Here is a 23,221-nt window from a genome sequence, read left to right on the forward strand (position 1 = left end):
AAAAACCAAATGAAACTCAGAATAAGTGAACTACAGGACTGAGGCCATAGGCTTTTAGTTTACAAATTGGTATTGGGCCAAATTGTTAAACTATTTTGCTACTGCATTTTCCAGTTAAATATGCTTTTGGCTGGAGATTTGAAGAGCAGGGAAACTCTGTTGTTTAATGATTCCTCCTTTGATGTTTATAGCTTCGAGTTGCTGTTTTGTTGTGCAGTGTTAATAATTGATTTGGTTTTTATGTTTTTTGTATTTCATTGACCGTCAGCTGCTTTAGGAGTCACTGAGTGGTAAGGAAACTGTATAATGGCAGAAATAATAATAATAATAATAATAATAATAATAATAATAATAATGGCAACAACATATACTTCCATGGCCTTAAAATGCAAATAATGCCTTATCACACCCATAGGTAAGAACCACACTGGGAAGCCAAGCATGGCACTTAGAAGGAGTTTACTGCTTGAGCAATGTGCCACTGCTTACCTCCTCTGAAACAAAACAAAACAAAAAATCATTTATTATTATTATTATTATTATCATCATCATCATCATCATCATCATCATCATCACCACCACTATTGGTTTAACATGGCGTTAATCCAAATGAAGGATTGTGGATGGCATCCAATGGTGACTCTCTGCTGACAGTAGGAATCCATCAACAGAACAAGCGGAGAGCAATTTTTGGCAATCACGCCCTGTAGCATCCCGTGCCCCAACTCCTAAATCTTTTTCTGCAGGGTCAGCTACCCTCTGGAAGAGATTTGAAAGTACACAGGACACTGCAGGGAGGAGAGGGGACCATTGAAATTTGCTTCTAATAAAGTTGTTGAGGTTTTCTTTTCTTTTTTTGCAAATTCAAGACGTGTAAAGGGACCCCTGACCATTAGGTCTAGTCAAGGACTACTCTGGGATTGCAGCGCTCATCTTGCTTTATTGGCGCACAGAAACGCCATTTACCTTCCCGCCGGAGCGGTACCTATTTATCTACTTGCACTTTGATGTGCTTTCGAACTGCTAGGTTGGCAGGAGAAGGGACTGAGCAACGGGAGCTCACCCCGTCACGGGGATTCAAACCGCCAACCTTTTGATCAGCAAGCCCTAGGCTCTGTGGTTTAGACCACAGCGCCAAGACGTATATGGCAACCCTATTCTAACCCTCTTCTGCTGACAGATTCCTTCCGCAGAAAGTGGCATCATTGGGTGCCACCCCTTATTTTATCTGTTTTGTTATCTCTGCCCTTTGTAGATGGTTGTGTTTGGGGAAAGGAATTTCTGGAAGATTTGACTCTTCTGAAAAGGAATAGCTGTTCATCATTTTTAAAAAGAAAACAGGTGAGCCTCTTCCACCCTACATGTTTATAATCCCTACTAGTGGTAAGTGACTTTCATCCTTTGGGAGGTTCTGCTGCTTACCAACCAACTTTTGCTGTGTTCATTCCGTATTTAGACCTTTTGAGCCTTCTCCTCAAATTCCTGAAACGACACAATTTTAAGAAGTTAATTAGCTAGGCTAATGCTAAAATCTGTGCACTCATGATTTAATAAAGCAGGGAGAAATTTCAGTGCGGCTTAAAGGGATGGAAATCAACATCAGATGAAAGATGCACTGAACTTGGGTTCTCATGCTATCCACCTTTCCCCCGATCATGGGTAAGAATTCCAATATATATACTTAAGATGCTACTCAATACAGTGATTGCATTTAAGGCATAAATTAGTTCATTATTAATATACAGTCGTTCACAAAGTTGTACCATGCTTTCAGCACCTAATAAACCAAGCACAGAAAAAGCTAAGAGCTTCTTTTGAGAAACAAATTTCTTAGAGATTAAGGAACACAATTTTCTCGCGCATGCATTAACATTTTAAGAGTGTAATCATGCAAAAGCAAATTTTCTGCATACATAAAAACCTCATGCTTAATAATCTTTACACGCTGCCTCAAGAGCTATTTCCAGATTAATTTAGGAAATATCACTGAAGTGCTAGACAGACTGCAGTGATATGTTCTCCCCTTCTGAGTACGGTTCATCTTCACTAATAAAACCTTCATCAAAGTGCATTGTCTTAATCTTTAAAAACAAACTCAACTTAATTTGAATCATCTAATTGCAATATAAAACAATATAAAAGGGCATCTCTTTGGATGCCCTTCTCACCTGATTATATGGGGAAAGCCTCCTAAACACCAGACCTTTGAAGTATAGGTTCTTATTTTTCTTCCATCAATCAAACAAGATGTGCTTTGTTACGCTGTTGTAGAATTCCGAAACTGCTATGATCTTCACAATGCAACAGGCAACAACCCTCCAGCCCAAAGTTTTAAGCACTTCTAAAGCAGAAGATCGGGAACTAAGGTCTCTGCTGGAGACAGCTATTGCCAGTCAGAATAAGCAACACAGGGCTAGGAGAACAACTAGTCTGACTTGGTATTAGGCAGCTTCAGTTATATCATAACTTCTACTTGATGGTGCCCGCCACCCAAAAAACAGGAAAAAGGCAATTGATTTATTTCTATTACTTTCTTCATGAAAATACCATGGCAGTAAAAAATCATTAGTGAGAATGTAACTCAGATACTCACTAAAACAGATAACCTTTTTTGAAGGTTCAACACAATTAAGTATAATAAAAACCATGGTGGTAAATCATGATTCTCACAGCAGGGAGAGTGTACATATGCAGTAGGACTGGGTGATACCTGGTTTTCAACATCGTGATATATCACCAGCTAAACATTGTGATATACTGATATATCACAATATCCGATATAAGGATGGAGCTATGTACAGGCATTGGCTTTTTCTGCACACACGCACGTGTGCACCCCCCCGCCATGATTCCTGATGTATTGCCAGGTCAAAAATTATGAAAACAGTATCACGGTTCAATATCACTTCAAACCGGTTTGGGACGATATATCGCCCAGTCTTAAGATGCAGTGAGGTTCCAGGTTTGTATTTCTAAAAAGCAACCACCCATTAGCACCACATGCTCAGCCACCTTTAAACTACTCTTGACTGTGTGTAACATAGCTTCCTCCCTGCATATCTAGTAATATGAGGGAATTAACCTGTTCAGACCTATTACAGTTTAGAGTAAATGTTCAGGTTAGACAAGGGAAGATATTAAGTGTTTGGGAGACGTGAAATAAATAAAAAACCACAATACACACAAACACTTGTATAAGCCTACTTCGTTCTCCATAACTGATCTCCCCACCCTATTAAAGCACTATAAAAGCTCATGTTTGAGCCTAGGAGCCCTCTAAATTTACATAGCACATCAGAATTCTTAGAATCAGTTGGAAGGGACCACGTGGATCATCTAGTCCAACTCCCTGCAGTGCAGGAATCTTTCACCCAACATGGGGTTCAAACTCATGACCCTGAGTCTCATGCTTTACCAACTGAGCTAAGAGGCCTGACCAGGACCACAATCTGCCTCTTCTGGTCTGATTAGAGCCCTGAACAGGACCTCCCCTCTTCACAGCGTTGTGCTGGAGGCCCCACTTGTCAATGAAATAAATTTGCTTGTAGCAGCAATGTTACTATGATGTTGGCAAATATAGTCAGGATTAGAGAACCATAGTGATCTTTCTGATTCGTGAGCCTACTGAACACCCCATCTTGAACACAAGAGCTCCGACTGTGGCGTGACATGGCCCCAAGGCTCAGAAAGCATGACAGCCCACAGGGCTTATAATTTGTGGCCTAACAGTTTTGTGTCCCTGACATTTGTGACCTTTCCATTCACTGCCTTTCACTGGCCACATTCCAGTGAAGGCTTGTCAGCAAGAGCAGTGATCTTCTGGCAGTGAATGCCAGAAATATGATCCCTTTTTAAATTAAGGGGAGGGCACTGCCTTTTATTTTAGAGTGGAGTGCTGTGGTGGCACTTGTGACAACCCTCCAGATGTGGAACTACAAATCCCATCAGCCCCAGCCAGCAACAGGGATGATCAGAATCGCAGTCCAGCAACATCCAAAGGGAGACAGACTGCCCATTCCTTGTGCAGTGGTGGACTGCCAAAAAGCACAAAAACACACACAGTTTTAACAACGGGAAATGGCGTCTAAACATTTCACATCTCCTCCTTCCGCAGTATCTTTTCTCCATATGGAATTCCAGACACAGGTTAACGTTATTGGATTCAATATTCCCAAATGACTTCACTGGAGTGTTGTATGTTTCATCTTTATTGGTTTCTAGAGCTGACTTAAATTGCGCAGTTTACACAAAACAAGCAAAATCCATCCCCTGGAAGCAGGAGAGGAGAGGACAAAAATTAAGGCTACAGAACTTTGTTTCCTTTGGCCAATGGGAAAAATTATCAGGATGGATTAGGTGGACATAATTTGGGGCAATAGCTTGCAGTTTTTGCTGACGTTTTTATTGCTGGTGTATAGAATTTAGAATTAATCAGATACACTGTTATTTCTCTCTTTCACTCCCTTCCTCCCAAATGAACATGGGAAGGGCCAAATTTCTTTCAATCGCTGAAATTTAGCGTGCAACTAAAAAACAATGTCAAGGCTAGAGGCACCGCAGGCAGCTGTTAATGTGGGAACAAAAGGGAATTTGGCCAGTTTAATAGCAAACGATGGTGGAGCTTTCCCAGAGATGGCTTAAGCCCAACTGGCCCTTTCCACCCCCAGAGCTACAGTATATATGCCTTTCAAGGATTTGCGGTCTGGCATAATCAAGACAGAGTAAACTTACATTCCTAGAAAGGAAAGAAATATAATTAACCAACACAACAAGGTTAGGCAGTATAATGCCCTAGGTTAAAATAACACCGCAGTTAAGAAGTGCTCAGTAAGCAATCAAAATCTATAGTGCACTGGTCTGTGATGATCCAGGGAAGGAACTCAGAGAACTTCCAGTACATTATTATCTTTTAGGTACCCTGTAGAGATGGTTGTTCCTGAAAATATGAATAAAAAAGGATTTGAGGCCAGGGAGGGGGGGTGTTTTAGCATGTTTTAATACTTCCTCCCAGATGCAGCTTTGTCACGCTGGCCACGTGACCCGGAAGTGTCTCCGGACAGCGCTGGCCCCCGGCCTCTTGAGTGAGATGGGCGCACAAACCCCAGAGTCTGTCAAGACTGGCCCGTTCGGGCAGGGGTACCTTTACCTTTACCTTAATACTTCCTCCTGCAGGGTTTTTTCTCTCTGTGTGTCTCTGTGTCACTTTCCATTTTCTTTAGTACTATAAATCAAGGCTTCTTGTTTTTGAAAAAAGAGTAAAAGATTTGGTTGTTCTAGAAGTAAAGAGATTGAAAAGAGCAAATATGCTATGGTCCTCACATGGACACTCTTAAAAGCATCATGTGGTAGCTGTTAACAACACAGTGACCACACTATGCAAATTCCCTACCAAGCGAGCAATGTATATAGGGAAAAGTGTGCGATTGAGAAACCTAAGCAACAGAGCAGAATGTTGAGCCAAGAATCAGATCCCTGCACAGAGCTAAGCCTTTTATGCTGCACCAACTTACCTGCTTCTCTCTGAAAAGGATTTCGTCTCAGTGACCCATGCCTGAGTAATGTCACACCTACCACTGCAGTGCACTCCATGAGCTCTCGTCCACACTTTTGTTTGTCCTGCCACTTTGTCCAGGGAAAACCTGCTCCTTACTGCTGAATTGGAACGAATGTCCATCGGGTTTTCCACAAACTGACATTTGTTCCGATTCAGCAGTAAAGAGCAGTTTTTTCCATAGAATGCAGTGGGGATAATGGAAAACCACTCAGAGCCATGCTTTCTGAGCGTGGGACAAGCAAAGTGTGGATGAACCTGTTAAATGGTGGGTCTTCCAATACATAACAGAACCTACGCTGGAAAGCCTTGAGGAAACAGTTTAGAAGATACCACTAGTGCAAAATTGTCTCCTGACAGGCCTGGGCTGGCCACAAGGAGCACAGTACTCCCAGGGAACACAGGAAGTTGCATTATTAAGAGATCAAACTATTCATCTTTCTAGCCTAGTAATATCTACCCCATAGAGGCTCTCCAGGATCTCAGCCAGAAGGACGTTTGACTTCCTAGCATATTTGCAAGGGTAACATGTAAAGTGGATCATATTTCAGGAGAATTTCCTCTTTTTGAATAAACTGCAGTTTAATGGCCAGTATTTCTCTCTTGGATAAAACAAGTCTCAGGCAGACACGCAACTCATAATACAATCATAGAATTTTCTGCTGCACAACTGACATTCTAAATCACATGGGGAGACTCTACACGTAGAAGAGGTTCCCTGCTTCAGACTTCCACCCTCCATTGGTTGGCAGACGATTGGGGGGGGGATTTTAGCACACTCGTCCCCACTCTTTGTGCTAGCTTGTAGGTTTCACATGCAAGCAGAGCACCCAAGTAGGGCTTAGGAGGCATCGCGTTCCTGACCTTCACTTCCTAAACTGCTGCTGAGCTGGTAATGATCTGATTCATTTTTGAGACTTGAGGAAACAGCTAATACCAAACACAGTATCAATATCAGACCTTTGAAAGTACCCAGTAGCGATTCCCAAAAACATCTGGGGGTATGGGGAACCCTGCTGGATCTGGCCAAAGGCCCATCTGTCTCAGTGTTGTGTTGTTACTGTGGCCAACCAGATGCCTTATGGGAAGCCTGAAAGCAGGAGTTTGGTGCAATGGCACTCTTGTAAGAGTGGAATGATCTCCTTTGGGAGGTTGTGGACTCTCCTTCCTTGGAGGTTTTTAAGTGTGGCCAACTGTCATGGATGCTGTAGCTGAGATTCCTGCATTGCAGGGGGTTGGACTAGATGACCCTTAGGGTCCCTTCCAACTCTACAATTCTATGGTTCCCAGGAACTGGTATTCATAGGAATAGTGCTCAACTCAGAAATCAAGTCCCTGAGTCAGTTACATAGCACAGCACTTGTCCTAGGTGTTCAAAAGGTTCTTCACACATGAAATCCAATTCAGACTTTACCTTGGTCTAGCTCCGAGCTTCTCCAGCGTTTCCCCTGCCATCTTCATAAGGGCTCCTCCAGTCACTTCACTTTGTCCTATCAATAATAAATGGCCCACAGTGAGAAATCATATCAAACTTAAAAGGAGGAAGGGGAAACAGACACTTCAGTGTAAAACAGAGTTTTAAAATCCTGCTCACGTATAAACAATAGGAGCATAATGAAAATATGCCTGCTGAGGCATCTGGTTATTGCCGTTGTAATAACACCATTCATAACAAAACAAAAAAAAGAGGGCAGCATTCCACACAAAAGAAAGGCAAAATTAAATTTTGAAAAATACAGTATGGCTCCTGCTGCCAGACCCATTGAGCTGAGACCACACACCTGAGAGTCAATTACAGAATTCTTACAGACCTGTCACATGCCAAACTCACTGTGGGGAAATGACAAGTGATTGTTTGCTACATGTCGAACCATCTACAACAACATCGGCATAAAGCAACATTGTCATGAACCTCCTCTCTTTCTATGCGCCAATCCTACAGCAGCTAATATGGGGGACCTTGGACAACAGGATGTTGAAACCCAATAATACTAGAACCCAGGGTGGTCAAAGAGGTTGAATGGTGGGAGAAGTTCTGAAAGGAAGCCGTTCTTCACACAGCACATAGACTGGAACTTGATGCCTCAAGGTGCAGCAAAGGCCACCAACTTGGACAGCTTTAAAAGACGGAACAAATTCATGGAAGATAAGGCTATCCATGGCTGCTAGCCATGTTAGTCATATATTTCCTCCAGCATCAGAGGCAAAATGCTATGGGTTATCAGCTGCTGAAGAGCTTTCATGCCCTTCTTCGGGCTTCCAACAGGCATCTGGTTGGGCAGATGCTACGTAGACTAGAAATGCCTTTGCTCCTCTCTCATAGGCAGCCTCATATGCTAAGCTGAGGAAACAACAGCACTTGTTCTCTTGACTGGATGTGTGTACAATGAATGCATAGTACTTGGGCAAGGGGAGAATGGGATCCCAGCAACATGTTGTGTCCCTTGACCTTTTTTGCATGGTTCCTATGTCAGACAGGAACCCACCTGCATATACCAGAACCTATGGACATACAGTTTTTTATGTACAAAGGTATATCCATAGACTAAGTCAGGGCTTGTCGGCATGATCCCATTTCCCCATTTGTGTTCAGTTGTGCTAATGTTTGCAATTAAATTATCTAAATTATCTATGGGAGTATATGTATGAAGAAGATCAATTGTACTAAGGCTAGTTCTGGCACTGTTTTTCTTCTCCATACCCAAGGAAGCTGACCTTGGCTGTGTGCACATCACAGCTGGCCTGGACTAGACATGCCCTAATAAGCTAGCGTTCCAAAAAGAAGTATATTTGTTATGAAATAAATTATAAGAAACTTCCATGCACAACTCGCTGCCCTCCGCCGCCCACATGTAAAAGTCTGTCCTATTAAGCAGAGGCTTGTAAAGGAATGAGTGGCTTAAGGGGGAAAAATCCCCAGTGGCTGCTATGCTTTCTATAAATGCTATTATAGATAAAATAAAAATAATCAATCACTCTCTCAAACTGAAATGAAACAAGACTGACAATTTGGAACAGTGCTCAGTATTGTTACCCAGAAAAGTAAAGGTAAGTCACATGGCACATGCAGTTGTAGTGCCAGTTTCCTCTTAAAGCCAGCCAAGGGACCTTGCAAACCAGTTGCTGGCTCCTGGTCTCCTATAAGAAGTTACAAGGGGACTAGTGTTTGGGTTTGCACCAACCCTTAGCTTTTGCAAACATTTACCTTGACATCACTACTCATGAAAACATACTAAGCAAAGCTCTGTTTTGGAAATTAGGAACATTTTTTCCCTAAAGAAAATATGATTAAGACTCCAGTCCAAAATATGTTAAATTGGAATGCTGCTGAAATCAATTAGACTTGATTTAGGGAAAATGTAGTTAGGACCAGGCTACAACTTGGCTTAAATATTACTTTAATAATACTTTACTAGAATTACAACTTTAATAAATACTTTACTAGAATATAGCTTGAATAAAAAAGAATAATGTGTATCAATAGTTTGCACAGTTACTATCAATGAGCTATTCTGAGTTACACTACAGTTTCTGTAACTATGTAGTTCATACAGGGCTGTCTCCATGTTGGCTCCACCTTGGCAAAGTGTTCTCTGGTGGATCCCTTTCTCTGATGAAATCCCACCCACTCCCCTACCCCACAGTGAGTTTACCTAGCAACAGCTGTCAAAGGAGCCCATCTTCTCACCCGAAATGTTTCAACATCTATACAAAGCCACTGGGTGAAACTGTAAATAGCGTTAGGGCTGGGTGTAAGGCATAGGCAAACTCCGGCCCTCCAGATAATTTGGGACTACAATTCCCATCATCCTTGACCACTGGTCCTGTTAGCTAGAGATGATGGGAATTGTAGTCCCAAACATCTGGAGGGCTGGAGTTTTCCTATGCCTGGTATAAATCAATATGCATACAGAATGATAGGATTGGAAGGTATTCCAAGGATCACCTAGTCCAACCTCCTGCAATACAGGAATCTCAAGTAAAGCATTCATGACAGATGACCATGGATGGACAGATGACCAGCATCACATAGCAGAGATACATGAAAAAAGTAGAGAAACGCGGCTCGTTTGTCTGCTTGAGTAGGGAGTTTCCAATTTGTGTTGGAAGCAATGGGGTTTTTTTATCGGAGGGAGGGAGGGAAGGAAGGAGGGATGGGGGCTCAGTGCTGCTCATGGCACCCTTGACCATCACCCCAGGGTGCCATGGTACACTGGTTGAAAACCACTGCCCTAAAGAATGAAAGCATTTCTCCACTAAGAGTAAATAATGATGATGATGATGATGATGATAATGATGATGATGATGATATAGGATCCTCAATATTTTAGAGTGTTGTGGGCTTCTGCTAGAAAAGTAGGGCTCCCCCCCTTCCTCCCCGTGCCCCCCAAAACTGGCTCTAGGGCAGTTGGGAGAACCCCCAGAACAGCATATGGGGGAAGAAGAGGACTGTTCCATTTGGCAAGCGGAAAGAAAAGCTCGCCCTGATGGAACGACTGACATAGCACAACATTGAACTCCTTCCCCTGTATGCTTTTAATATCCTGATGCATGTCCACATGAACCACAAATGTCAAAAGGATATTAATTTAATCTCACTCCTTTTTTTAAAAAAAAAATACGACTTGTGTATTATATTAGACCCATTAATTCAGTTAACTTGTGAATCCTTGGAAATATATTTTTGTTATTTGGAACATATGCTCAACTTAAATTACTTGCAGAAATTCCAGTTTTACACATGATAAACTAGTTGAGTGGGAAGTGAAATGCTTAAAAAAAAACAGCTGACACCCTGATCTTAAGCATCTGCATTGGCACATCCGTCAATCCCTAGACCAGCCTTCCTCAACATTGCATCTTCCAGATACTTTGAACTACAACTCCCATCAGCCCAGTCAGCATGGCCAATGGCCAGGTATGATGGCACATGTAGTATGACATATCTGAAGTGCACCAGGTTGGGGAAGCCTGTCCTAGAGCCTTCTGTCCTGGATAATTATCAGCCAGCTTCTACTGTCCCTTTCTCTGTGTGCAAGATGTTTAAGCAAATGGTAGGTTCTTGGATAGTATGGATGCATTCCACTTGGGAAGACGGCTTTGTTCGGGGACTGAATCTGCACTGGCAGATGACCTGCACTGGAAACTGCATAGGGGGAGCGTGGCATCGTCATTTCTGCAGGATCGCTCTGTGTCTTTCAATGCCACCTACTATGGTAACCTCTGGATTCTCTACCTGGGTTACAGATGGCTTTGTGACGGCTTCAGCACTATTTGAAAGGCAAGTTCCAGAAGGTGGTGCTGGGGGGCCACTGCTCAGCCCCTTAGCCTTTGGTCTATGGGTCCTATGGAACTCCCGTTTTGTCCCCTGTGCTCGTTATAGCTACATTAAACCCACTGGCAATGGCCACTTAAAAGTATGGAGCACGAGCTTACCCAGGAAAGCAGTCTGAGGAACTAAGGGAAATCAAAGCCACAAGAGACAATGTTTTAGGCCATGGGTAGGCAAACCTGGGGTCCAGCCCAATCGCCTTCTAAATCTGGCCCGTGGACGGGAATCAGTGTGTTTTTACATGAGTAGAATGTGTCCTTTTATTTAAAATGCATCTCAGGGTTATTTGTGGGGCCTGCCTGGTGTTTTTACATGAATAGAATGTGTCATTTTATTTAAAATGTATCTCTGGGTTATTTGTGGGGCATAGGAATTCATTCATTTTTTCCCCAAAAAATATACAATCAGGGCCCCCACAAGGTCTGAGGGACAGTGGACCGGCCCCCTGCTGAAAAAGTTTGCTGACCCCTGTTTTAGGCTTTACTGACAAATTTAAAGCAAACTCATCATTGGGGTGAAATGGCATCAATATCAGATTGCTGATCGTCTAATAAAAATATGTAACTTTGTCCCTAAGCTCAGCCTCCTTATGTGGTGTGAGGTGGTGTGCCTCTGAATAGCAGTCGTGGGAGAACATAAATGCAGATAGCTGTGCTGCGTTCATGCCCTGCTTATGGGCTTCCTATAGGCATCCGATTGTCTACCATGAGAACAAGATGCTAGGGTAGGGGAGGTCTTTTGCTTGATGCAGTAGGTTCTCAACAACCGGCAAGGAGTGTAACTCAGAGGCCGAGCATCTGTCTTATATGCCAGACAAACAAAAAGCAGATCCCACAAGCCTGAAGAGCTACTATTCCTGATAGGGATTATGGAAACAAGCCAATCCTGTGCCTCCGCAGCCACATTCTGTCCATCCAATCACTGCTCCAGAAGTGCACAGGACCAGGCACAATGCCCTCCTCTACTGGTGCAATGCCACAAATAAGAGTTTGGGTGCTAGCCATCACAAAGAAGCTCAAGACCTAGTACCAGAATGTCAAGCACTGAAAGTGTTAGGGCAGGCGTGCGTCCCTGAAACTCGCTGGGGAGGAGGTGGAGCCTTTGAGAGTTCTGATATGTGATATTCTAAGGACCATTTGAGCATCCCAGCCACTGCAGTCCAACTCTGAATGCTGTTTTTTTTCCCTAGTACCTGCCTCATGAGGAAAATGGCTCACTTGTCAGGGACTGCAGCGCAAGCAACTGTTTGCACTGCGGCAATTCAAGTAATTCTGTAAGTTTGCTTTTTTTCCTGCTAGTAACAGCCTGCAAGGAACTCTTCCGAATCCATTGCCAAACGCAGAATGCAATAAAGGGTTAAATGATACACCAATTAAACACAGCAGCTATATAAACATGGAAATTTATATCTGAATCCGATTGGATTGCACAAATTACTGAAGACCACATATTTTCACGCAATGATGTGGACTTTTGGTAGGCAGCAGCCTTAAATGGCTTGTGGGTGGTGCTGACCGTACCTTTCAAATATACAGTGGTACCATGCAAAAATTTTGTCAAAGTTTCAGCTAAAACTCTGTGGAAGCTAAAAATGCAATGGAGAAGCACACCACCAACAAACAAAAACAGATTATGTAAATTAAATGCAAAATATAACATTTTAAAATATTATTAAAGAAATGTATTTTGTGTATTTTGTTAAATATGCTTTTGCAATAGTAGTGAAGTATGCCAATACATGACATCTCTACTACTAAGGCAAGTTAGTGCATAATTAAGAAGTCTTGTAGTTGAAAATAACTACTGCATACTTTTGCTTTTATAAAAAGCACCTTTTAAATATTCTTTGAATCTGCTGATACGAATGAATTTTTTTTTTAATGCATTTACTCAAATTAACAGTATTTGCACCTCGGTGCAGATTTTCAACCCCAATATATTCTAGCTCCCCTTACTATTTCAAGTGCATTCAGAATCTGTATGTATCTGAACACATAGTGACAATCTTGAATTCCACTTTTGGATGCAGTCCTGTAGTTTTACATGAGAGTAACCCCCACTGAACTCAACAGGGCTTACTTCTGAGTTAGGCATTGCATTGTTAGGAACCAACACTAATAAACTGTCACTCAAATCCTCTGTCTTTCCATAGTAATGGCTAGTACTGAAATTTAGTACCAAAAGAGCACATTCAGAATATTAGCATGTTTTGATAATGTCTTATATTCAGTGCTTTCTTTCTAGAAAAAGAGGTGCCGGTACTCACCATGAAGTTTCTACAGTAAGTGCAGCACTTTTTAACAACAACAATAAGAGTTGCAGGCATTGCGTACCTTTGAGTGCCCCCTGAAGAAGAAAATGCACTACTTATATTGCTGCCTAGTTGATTAATTTCAAACCCCCCTCCCAAAATGGTCGGAACATTTTAGTTTAACCAAACATATTACTATAAAATCACTGGATAAGAGTTGAATGAATAATAACAATTCTCAAAGCCACGTACACAGTTTTCATCTGCTTTGTCGACTGCAACCATTTTCAGATTATATTCTTAAGTAGTCGAACCATAAGTGTCATCGGCAGCATAAAGCTCTTCTATATTGGAATCAGATAACCGTTCAAATGAGGGGAAGGAGGGGGGGAAGACTTATCTAATTCAAAGTATATATACTGTACAGATCGTACAGTTGAAAATCTCCTGCAGTTTAAAGCACTTGAGCATTACGGTATCCACAAACCTGTAACAGAATTCCATCCTACGCCCAGAAGCTAAACAAAATCGCCAAGGATGATGGAAAAGCAGGCGTGTAACACATACATGGCTGAAACCATGAAACACATGGCTGCATTTTCTCCTGTGCCGTCGAAGTTAAAGGTGCTGAACACCGAGGCTACTTTTGTCTCTTTCTGATATGGATCCAAGATGCCAGGCATGGAGACCAGGGCAATGAAACTAATGCAGTCAGCCTTAGCAAATTAGGTAAATTAGAAATCGTTTGATGGCATTCTATTGTTGCCATTGTAATCACAGTAATTTTCATTGGTAATGGTGCTTCGTGATGAAGTGGGATTCTCACGGAATAATTGTGAAAGGTATACTGGAAGAATCGGCGTGTAGCATCTGGCTGCAAAAAGGAGGAAAAAAAGCTCTTCGGATTCAAATTGGCATTATATTTTATCTTGAAAATTTATTAGAGATTCACATCATGCCATTTTAAGTGGAAAAGGTGAAAGCAGAGTAATTTTGTTCTATGAATTATTCATAATTATTCAGACTGGGTGAAGCTGCCATCCAGGCACTGACAGTTTCTTCTGCTCTGAGCCTCCATTTACGCTTGTCATTTTTATTCCTTTATCTACGATCGCTTTCTTAGTTACAGAACTTGTCCCTTAGGGCTTCCTCTTCGCAAAAAAACAACAAAAACCTGAGTCTTTCAAATCAGCAAGAATGCAAAGGATGTGCTGCTTGCCACAAATCACAGTTCTCCACGAGCTGTCTTTTTCTCTCCCCCCATCACATCGCCACCCCCCTCCAATAGCATTTTGAAAACCCACATCCACAACGTTGCCTGTTCTTTGATTAGATGGCTTTAGAGAAGGAAAAAGGAAAAAGAAACAGCAAAATACCAAAAAAAAAAAAAGAGCGTGTTGCAACTGAAGAAGTTATATATTCTCCTGAAACAACAACCCAGAAGATAGTGATGTTTTGTGCGTCTTCCTTTGTTGTCAATGTAACCCATTCTAGCTGCATAGCATCACGCAGAAAGAAACAACTGCTAAGGCAGGCTGACTTCAGTGCCCTCGCTTCCAATGTGACGCGGACAAGGACTGCGCTCACGACAGACTAATCCACACAAATATACACTTAGGAGGCTAAAAAAAGAGAGAGAAAAGAAAACCACAAGTAAATAGCTGCTTATGGAAAAGAAATGTAAAAAAACAGAAACCAGCAGCAGTTGGGTAGCAAAGTGGAGCACTCGATTCTCACAGGCTGAAAGCGAAAGAGATTGCAATCCCAGAGATTCTCCACTTGATGGCTGGCTGTGACACTGCTAGCCGACTGCTACCCTGCATCCATCCAAAAGGACTGGGATTGATTTAGGTCAGGGAGTCTGCTTTCTCGCTTGAGCTTTTGCTCTAACCGGTGGGAGAAACTGTGGCTATATCTATAGGACCAGGAACTAATATATTACTCTGGGATATTGAGAAGGCTTCCGCAGCAGAGCGCTTGCAAAAAAACAACCACCAAAAACAGAAGGGGGGGTTAAAAAGGCCCCAGACAGTAACAGGTATCGTCTCCTTTGTCCTGTTCCTGCAGGTGTGTGTCGTTGTGGCATAAGCAACTGTTCACATACAAGGCAGAAAAACCAATCGCTCTTCGTCAGAGGCAATTTAGGTAAAAGGCTCCGAGCAGTGCGTGCCTCCGTTCAAGAGACGCTGCGAATGTCTGAAGCTAACGTGCACATCCAGGTGGTATGCTTCTCCTGGACAAAGGTAAAAAAAAAATGTACACTGCAGTAAAACAGATGGAAGGTTTTTTAATACAAAATAATAAAGCCTATGCTGCTCCGTGCCCGGTTCTAGGCGTCTGCTTTGCCGCACTGCGACTAGAAAACTGCAGCAGGGAGAGCTCTGGCACTTGCGATAATGTAGAAAGCAGCAGCTCTGTGACAAAGCAGTCAGCTGACTTGCACTGTTATAATTCAATGTCCTCTCTAAAAATAAGGCCAGTTTCTAAGCTAGTACCAGAGGATGACCCGGCATTACCAAATCCAGCCCCCCAAAAACCTGCAAGAAAGGGAGTGGCGCCAGGGATTCTTCTATTATTACCCTATATCAGATGTGTTGTTTTGAGCTGTTTTGCATGGGGGTGACTTGTTTTTGGGGGTGGGAGTCCCGCTGCTTTTAGTAGAGTTACCCTTTGGCATACAGAACTGTTCGCAGCGTTTCTAAAGCTGCTACATAGCTTTTAGCATCATCATCAAGTGAGGAGCAACAGATAGGCAGGAAGGGGTTACAGGTTTCCTAAAATGACTCTGAACATGTCTCTGCTGCCCAGATACTGAAGTAATGGGTGCCGTGGGAAATGCAGACCAAGAACAGAACAGCAAATGCTAAGAGTCCAGGAGAAAGCTCTTTAGTCTTCATTATGCTGGTGCTCAGACAGCAATCCTCCTCCTACAGGTGACAAACGTGCAGCAGTTCTCAGCTAAAGCTAACACGAGCTGATGTCTGAAAATTAGGACAGCATGCCGACATTACACATTAAAGCCAGTTTTAAACACGTTTAAGTGTCACAGTACCAAATCAAGGATCCCTGGGAACTTTAATTCTATGAAGGAGCCATGGTCCCAAGACAGCATTAATATGAAAAACAACAGAACCCTGTGGCACCTTGAAGACTATTGTGACACTAGGTTTTTGTCAGCAAAGGCCTACTTTAGCAGATAGATCATTTTGGGGGGGAATTCTGGATGACTAAACTGGTTTCAGTCTAGTTTAAATGTGTACTGTGCCTGGGCATGAACACCAAAATATTTCATCTGAAGTGGCCCAACAGAAGCCAATGGTAGCAGAGAAACCATCTTCCAGTCTACCCATCTTTGACTAGGGCTGCAATCCCATGCATTACTACATTCAGAGGGATTGCTTCTGAGGAAAAAAAATGAGTATGTTCAGAATATTAAGCTAGCACAGGCCTGATCCAAAAGGCCAGTCTCTTTGTAAAGGGTTCTCAGCCATCCAGTCTCCTTTATTATAATATAATAATAATTTATTATTTGTACCCCCCCCATCCAACTGGGTCATAGCTGTCAACGTTTCCCTTTTTTTAAGGGAAATTCCCTTATTCCGAATAGGACTCCTCGCAAGAAAAGGGAAAAGTTGACAGCTATGGACTGGGTTGTCCCAGTCTACGGTATGAAGCTGCAGGGTTTGAATCAAACCTTTCCCTGATCAACTAAGTAGCCAACGATTCCATCTCTCCACCAGCCATTCCTGTGCCACACCGACATAAAATACTGCTGTATCCAGAAAAGTGTTAAGACTACTGTTCTGTGTATGGGGAAAGGGAGAATTCATCATCCATGTCCTCTTTCACAGGACCAACTAAAATTCCAAACCTAACCTTACTACACTTCAGTCATGCTCTGATAGGCTTGAGAGCCTACAAGCCTGTGCCTTTCTTTGCTTAAATTAGATGTGCAGAGGATTCTGCAAGGGCTGAGGACTCCTGCCAGGTGATTGCTGGCAATTAGATCTGCTGCCACCAGCTTCCTTTAAAAAAAGCCCAGCACAGATGTGCTCTGTGACTGTAGAAAAGGTGGGAAATGTTCATCTGCTTCTGACAGCCATCTTAAAGATGTTGCTATATAGATGCAAGAAGTTTCTTTTTTTAAAAAAAGTTCAATGTTTTATTATATTTTTATATACATTGGAAGCTGCCCAGAGTGGCTGGGGCAACCCAGTAAAATGTGTGGGGCATAAATAGTAAAATTATAATTAAGGAATGGGATGTCCCTATTTTCATCAGAGAAATGTTGGAGGGTATGGTACAGCTGCAGTGCCACTGGCAGGTGGCGCAATGGTGGCGAGTGTCCCGTGGTGGGTAGTGGTGTGGTGGTAGTGTGGCAGAGCAGGGTGGCACTTCCTGTTTTGCCTCAAGTGGCAAAATGAGACGTACCACCCCTGACCTCAGGATTTCAGAACTTGCACCTTACCACTCCCGCCTCCGCCTCCCCCCACCGCCGCGGGGCTCTCAACAGCAGTGGCTGCGGCAGTCACAGCCTAGGTGAGTCTGCAAGCAGCCAGCCTTCCTGCGGCTGAGGAACCCTGTTGGCCGCGGATGCTGTGACGGAGGGGCTCCTGCCCCAGCTGCCTGCCCCAGCTGCCCCAGTCTCAGCCTGGCCGGCACGAGGCTCGCCCAGTCCGCTGCCAGGCTTACCCAGCTCCAGCTCAGGTGAGTTCCCTGGACCCCTAATTGGGAACCACTGGTCTAGGACATCAAGGATGTCTGTCTATGCTCTGCTAGTCAATAAGGGTTCCAGGTGGAAAAGGTAGGCAAGGAGCTGGAAGCAAATCCTCTGTTGCCCTGCAGCTCTCTGAAGCCGCCTTTGGAAAACAGGAGGAACACCGTGTGTCCGAAATACCCTTCCATTCACTGCTCCCAAAGCCAACTTCCAGACTGCATTCAGGAATGTGGGAAATAAATCTCTTTCATCTCCTGTGACCAAATTTAACATCCACCCACCTCCCACCAGTCTCCAACATTCTGCTTCATGATATTAATAGGGATGTGGGGAACTGGGTTTTATACAGAGAGATTGGAAATAGGCCAGAGAAAGCTAGCTGAGACACACATCTACTGAAATCAGCAGGGCATCTGAACACCCATGGGGCACTTCACGAATTGTAAGCATCAGTCCTACTAGAACACACATGCACCACAAATGCACATGTATGTGTGACAAATGCAGACATGCCTGTTCCCCCCACCTTGATAGTAGGAAAGTTGTCATGTATGAAGCTGCCTAAAATGCACTACATTTTAGTGCATTATATATAAAAAATTCCATGTAATTCAATATTGTTGCCAGGTACCGACTCAGCAATACATCTTACTGTTTGCCTCTTTCCTCTGGGTGGCCGTGGATTTAAATGGTGATTTGCTCACAGTCACTGCAGGTTTCTGATTTATTAAGCAATAATGAATAAAAGAAACATGCCACCCTGCTTTCCCTATTAAAGGCAACTATTGCATTACTTATTTATTTGCACTCTCCTTAAATAAAGTTCAGCTCAGACGGATTCGAAGAGTAATATTCTGGGCCAGATGTTCATCTGAAGTGCTGAGAGGCTAAGATGAGATGGGAAATTTGAAAAAGGGTGGCAGGGGGTTCTCTTAAGGTTGCCTGTTCAAATGAGTACATATACAAAAGGTAGGGAGACAGAAGGAATTTTGTTATATTGCAGCCCACATAATATCAATGGAAGGGATCAATATAGAGTACAGTATTAGAAAAGTGTAGGGTAAACCAAAAGACAGGAAATCATAAAATGCTGCTAGCCCCCCCCCCCCAGCATGTTCAACAATGGTGTTTAAAAAGATCCGAACGCACTTTCCCACTATAAATATAGAGAGACAAAGTAAAAGTCTTTTGTAGGGTCAATCCTAGGCCACTGAGCCTAACTTAAGTTAAGGCCTTGTGCCTGCTTAAAGTCTTGTTTTTTTCTTAGTTCTGCACAGAATGAGTTTGTTTAACTTGGTGAAATCTAGGCTCACACGGGTCAAATCTGATAGTATTTAGGCACATAATATAACAGATTAGGAGATGACACAAGCCTAAAGATCTTATCTTTATGTGATCAAGTCACAGCAGCTGGCTTCCCCTAGCAGCTTAACTCCTTGCTTCCTACCATTTATTCTCCCTCTTGCTTCCATCTCTGCTTTTCCTTTCCAGCCACCCCTTGAGCCAGTTTTGCACCCTAGCACTGAGAAAAGTAAGATGTCGTTGACAAAAACCCTGCACCCTACGCAATGAGAACTTTCAGACATTTTTGTTCACCTGCAGAAATTTTCAAAATGCAATTCATTTTTCCATTAATTGATGGTGAACGGTAGGGTGAAACAAAACACACGAAAAATGCATTAGCATTACTGCAAATAGCTATTAACAAGAACCTATAAAAAGCAAGATAACAGGAGTGTGCCATAAATATATAATTTCACTATTAGATCACAGAGACACTCTGAAATTCATTCTAGGAGTTCATCTCTAGGCTGAACCAGCAGTAAACTGAGCATATTTTTAGTTGTTTGAAGACATACTTGATAGATGAGTTGGGAGTAAATTCATGCAACAGAGCCTAAAAGAACAGCAGGAACTCATTTTCAGCAGTGCTTACTTCTATGCCAAGGGTGGGGAAGCTTTTTTGCCTGATGGGCCAGATCTTTATTTCCCTCGCACTGCCAAACCAACTTTGACAGGTAGGTGGGGCCACCCAGCTACCAATCATCTGGTAGCCTATTGATGTCATGTGACTGGACACATCCCCCTACACCAGGGGTAGTCAACCTTTTTATACCTACCGCCCACGAATGCATCTTTCTTGATGGTAAAATTTCCTTACCGCCCACCAGTGCTGCAGTAACATGTGGCGTAGAACCCCCTACCGCCCACCTGGAATCCTGAAATGCCTGCTAGTTGGTGGTAGGGACCAGGATGACTACCCCTGCCCTACACCAAAGTCGACCCGCTACCGTCGGCAGAGCTACGACACAGACAAAACAGTGAGTAATCTCAACCAATTAACAATTAGAAATTGCCTTTGGTTTCTGATAATATTGCTCTTTAAGGCAGTGCTACCAAGAGGTTTTCAGCTCAGGTACAGATGCAGAACTGCCACTTCTCCAAGACAGAAATATAACCTGAGATTGTATACACACATACACATACGCTGAACTGTTTCAATATTTCCTGCTAGACAGCAATGCATGTGGCTGGGAAAGGGGGAACCGTACATCAAATGGTAGAAAAACAAAATAAAACCAAATCAAATAGAGGGGGAGGGGAGAAAGCCTCACCTTCAAATTGTTGGACCAATTTAAAACTGGCCAGGTGCCAGCTCCATTTGCTTATATAAGCACACGAACACAGAGATAAAACCCCAGGCATAATGAGCATTTCAAGTGTTGCAAAACAAGGGAGATCAGACACCGTCCCGTTCAATAGGAGACATAAATGTTTATCAGTTTTGATAAACTCTCTTGCTTGCACCGACTGTATAAATGAGCATTGTGGAAAGTTAGAGCTGCAATGTTCCTTGCAATTTTTAGGTATTATATGGTGCCAGTAATATCACAGACATTGTGAGAAAAGGTTTGCAGGTCTGTATTTTGTTTTTTGTAGCAGTGAACTGGTCTCGTGAAAATTCACAGGTGTATGGTATATACACAGAATCATGGTCCCCTTTTCCATATGCGGCTATAGCGCCCATCCGTGGTAAATGTTAATTGATTTGGTTATTGTGGTAGAAGCCGTTATATTAAAGAAGAAAATTTAATTAGGTGTGAACTGGAAGAATGCTTATATGGCTTCTCTGCTCCAGTTGCTTCCTAGAGCTCTCTTTTCCTCCTGTATCATTCAAAACAGAGTTGTGCTTTGAATACAAGTCAAAAAGTAGATTGGGGGTATGTTTGGAGTAGAAAAAGAGTACAGCTGGAAACAAGAGTTGGCAACCATAATTCCCCTCTTAAAGCGGCTTTTCTTCTTCACTGCCAGTTTTTTGTTTATATGCTTTATAAGGCATGCCGTTTCTGCAATATGGTGCCTTTATTATACTTTATATGGCATGCAATTTCTGCACAATTAAGCAAAGCATGAAAACAAATTGGCCTAGTTTTTCCACATCTGTGGCAATGTAATATGTGACTAGGAATTTACCCATTGTGCATATCTCCTTAGGTGTTGTATACTGTACTTATTAAGAAGTAATTAGAGATAATTTTGACCCACAGGTGATCTAGTGTGGCAAAATATGCTGTGTACGTAACACCTTTCTTCTCATCTATGCAAACTGTGTTTTTCTAGCCTCTTAACATTACAGTGGTACCTCGGGTTAAGAACTTAATTCGTTCTGGAGGTCCATTCTTAACCTAAAACTGTTTTTAACCTGAGGTACCACTTTAGCTGGGTTGGGACGCAGGTGGCTCTATGGGTTAAACCACAGAGCCTAGGACTTGCCGATCAGAAGGTCGGCGGTTTGAATCCCCATGACGGGGTGAGCTCCCGTTGCTCGGTCCCTGCTCCTGCCAACCTAGCAGTTCAAAAGCACATCAAAGTGCAAGTAGATAAATAGGAACCGCTCTGGCGGGAAGGTAAACGGCGTTTCCGTGCGCTGCTCTGGTTCGCCAAAAGCGGTTTAGTCATGCTGGCCACATGACCCGGAAGCTGTACGCCGGCTCCCTCGGCCAATAAAGCGAAATGAGTGCCACAACACCAGAGTTGGTCATGACTACACAGAATTTTGCTTAATGGTTGCCATCAATTTGATTTTAATTAATTTTATAATGAATGTTTTTAGAATGTTGGATTATTTTGATTGTTGTTAGCTACCCTGAGCCCAGCTTCGGCTGGGGAGGGCGGGATATAAATAAAATTTATTATTATTATTATTATTAATGGTCAGGGGTCCCTTTACCTTTACCACTTTAGCTAATGGGGCCTCCTGCTGTCGCCACACAATTTCTGTTCTCATCCTGAAGCAAAGTTCTTAACCCAAGGTACTATTTCTGGGTTAGCGGAGTCTGTAACCTGAAGCGTCTGTACCCCAAGGTACCACTGTATAGCAAAAGTATTTTTACGTGATACTGTCTTCAATAGTCGTGTCAGTGATTTTAATCATTGCTCTCTTGAATTTTTGACCTGAATACATTTTCTTAAAAGATGAGTTCATTACTAAGACTTTTGAGTATTGATAGTCAAATGGCTAGCATTTTGTTACTGCTGCCTTCAATCCAGTCAATATAGATAGGATTGTACTTTCTGCTGTACTGTCCATCACAATGATCCCTCTCCACCTACATCTGACTGGCGCTCTACTTTCATGAGCGGGACTGTAATATTGTATTGTAGTTTCTAAGCCACCAAGAATATGTCATTGTGCATCCTATATAAATGCTATAAATAAACAAATGGAAAACATCTGATCAATATAAAGCTCTGGTCCGTTTGTGCTATTGCTTCAAAACCACACTTTACAACTTTGTGCTAGTCACTAGTACAAAGACCCTTACCATTGCTCCTACAGTATATGCTCTTAGTTTTGTGTCCTAACATTTGGCTTCTCCACACTGTTCTATTGTCAGTTCCAAAAATAAAATGTAAGTCGTCCTGTAATCTGAAGTTCCCTATCTCATATCAAGGAAGATACACACAAGGTGATGGACTGAAGATGGAGGGTCCTGTTTGAGGGTCAGGGCAGAGAGGGCCTCCCAGAGGGGCAAGCTCCCAGGCAGTGCTGGATTAAATCCTGTGGAGACCCCTAGGCAGTCAAAATCTCGAGGGGGGGGCTCATGCATGCACTCTAGTGGGATAACATTGAACTAAGAAAGTTCAATTGTAATTTTCTTTCAAGATCAAATCAATATGACAGTGGTAGTTCGGGTTACATACGCTTCAGGTTACAGACTCCGCTAACCCAGAAATAGCGCTTCAGGTTAGGAACTTTGCTTCAGGGTGAGAACAGAAATCATGCTCCGGCAGCGCGGCGGCAGCAGCAGGCCCCATTAGCTAAGGTGGTGCTTCGGGTTAAGAACAGCTTCAGGTTAAGAACGGACC

At 42.8% G+C, this 23,221-nt stretch overlaps 1 protein-coding gene and 1 long non-coding RNA gene across 8 annotated transcripts in view; one reads left to right on the forward strand and one right to left on the reverse strand.

Moving 5' to 3' along the window:
- Window positions 1–23,221, reverse strand: part of LOC309539174 — a 101,851-nt gene that overhangs the window by 70,266 nt on the left and 8,364 nt on the right. For all 7 annotated transcript variants that reach the window (XR_014222729.1, XR_014222730.1, XR_014222731.1 and 4 more), the window contains exons 2-3: window positions 6,966–7,041; window positions 1,423–1,482 (exon numbers count right to left, since the gene is read on the reverse strand). This is a non-coding gene — a long non-coding RNA (uncharacterized lncRNA). The remainder of the gene's footprint in view (window positions 1–1,422; window positions 1,483–6,965; window positions 7,042–23,221) is intronic.
- Window positions 19,948–23,221, forward strand: part of LOC309539168 (uncharacterized protein) — a 389,363-nt gene continuing 386,089 nt past the window's right edge. Inside the window, exon 1 of the transcript XR_014222708.1 lies at window positions 19,948–20,172. The gene's annotated coding sequence lies outside the window, so the exon portion shown is untranslated. The remainder of the gene's footprint in view (window positions 20,173–23,221) is intronic.

This window comes from Podarcis vaucheri, assembly GCF_965113315.1.
Source record: "Podarcis vaucheri genome assembly, chromosome: 8".
Classification (NCBI taxonomy): Eukaryota; Metazoa; Chordata; class Lepidosauria; order Squamata; family Lacertidae; genus Podarcis; species Podarcis vaucheri.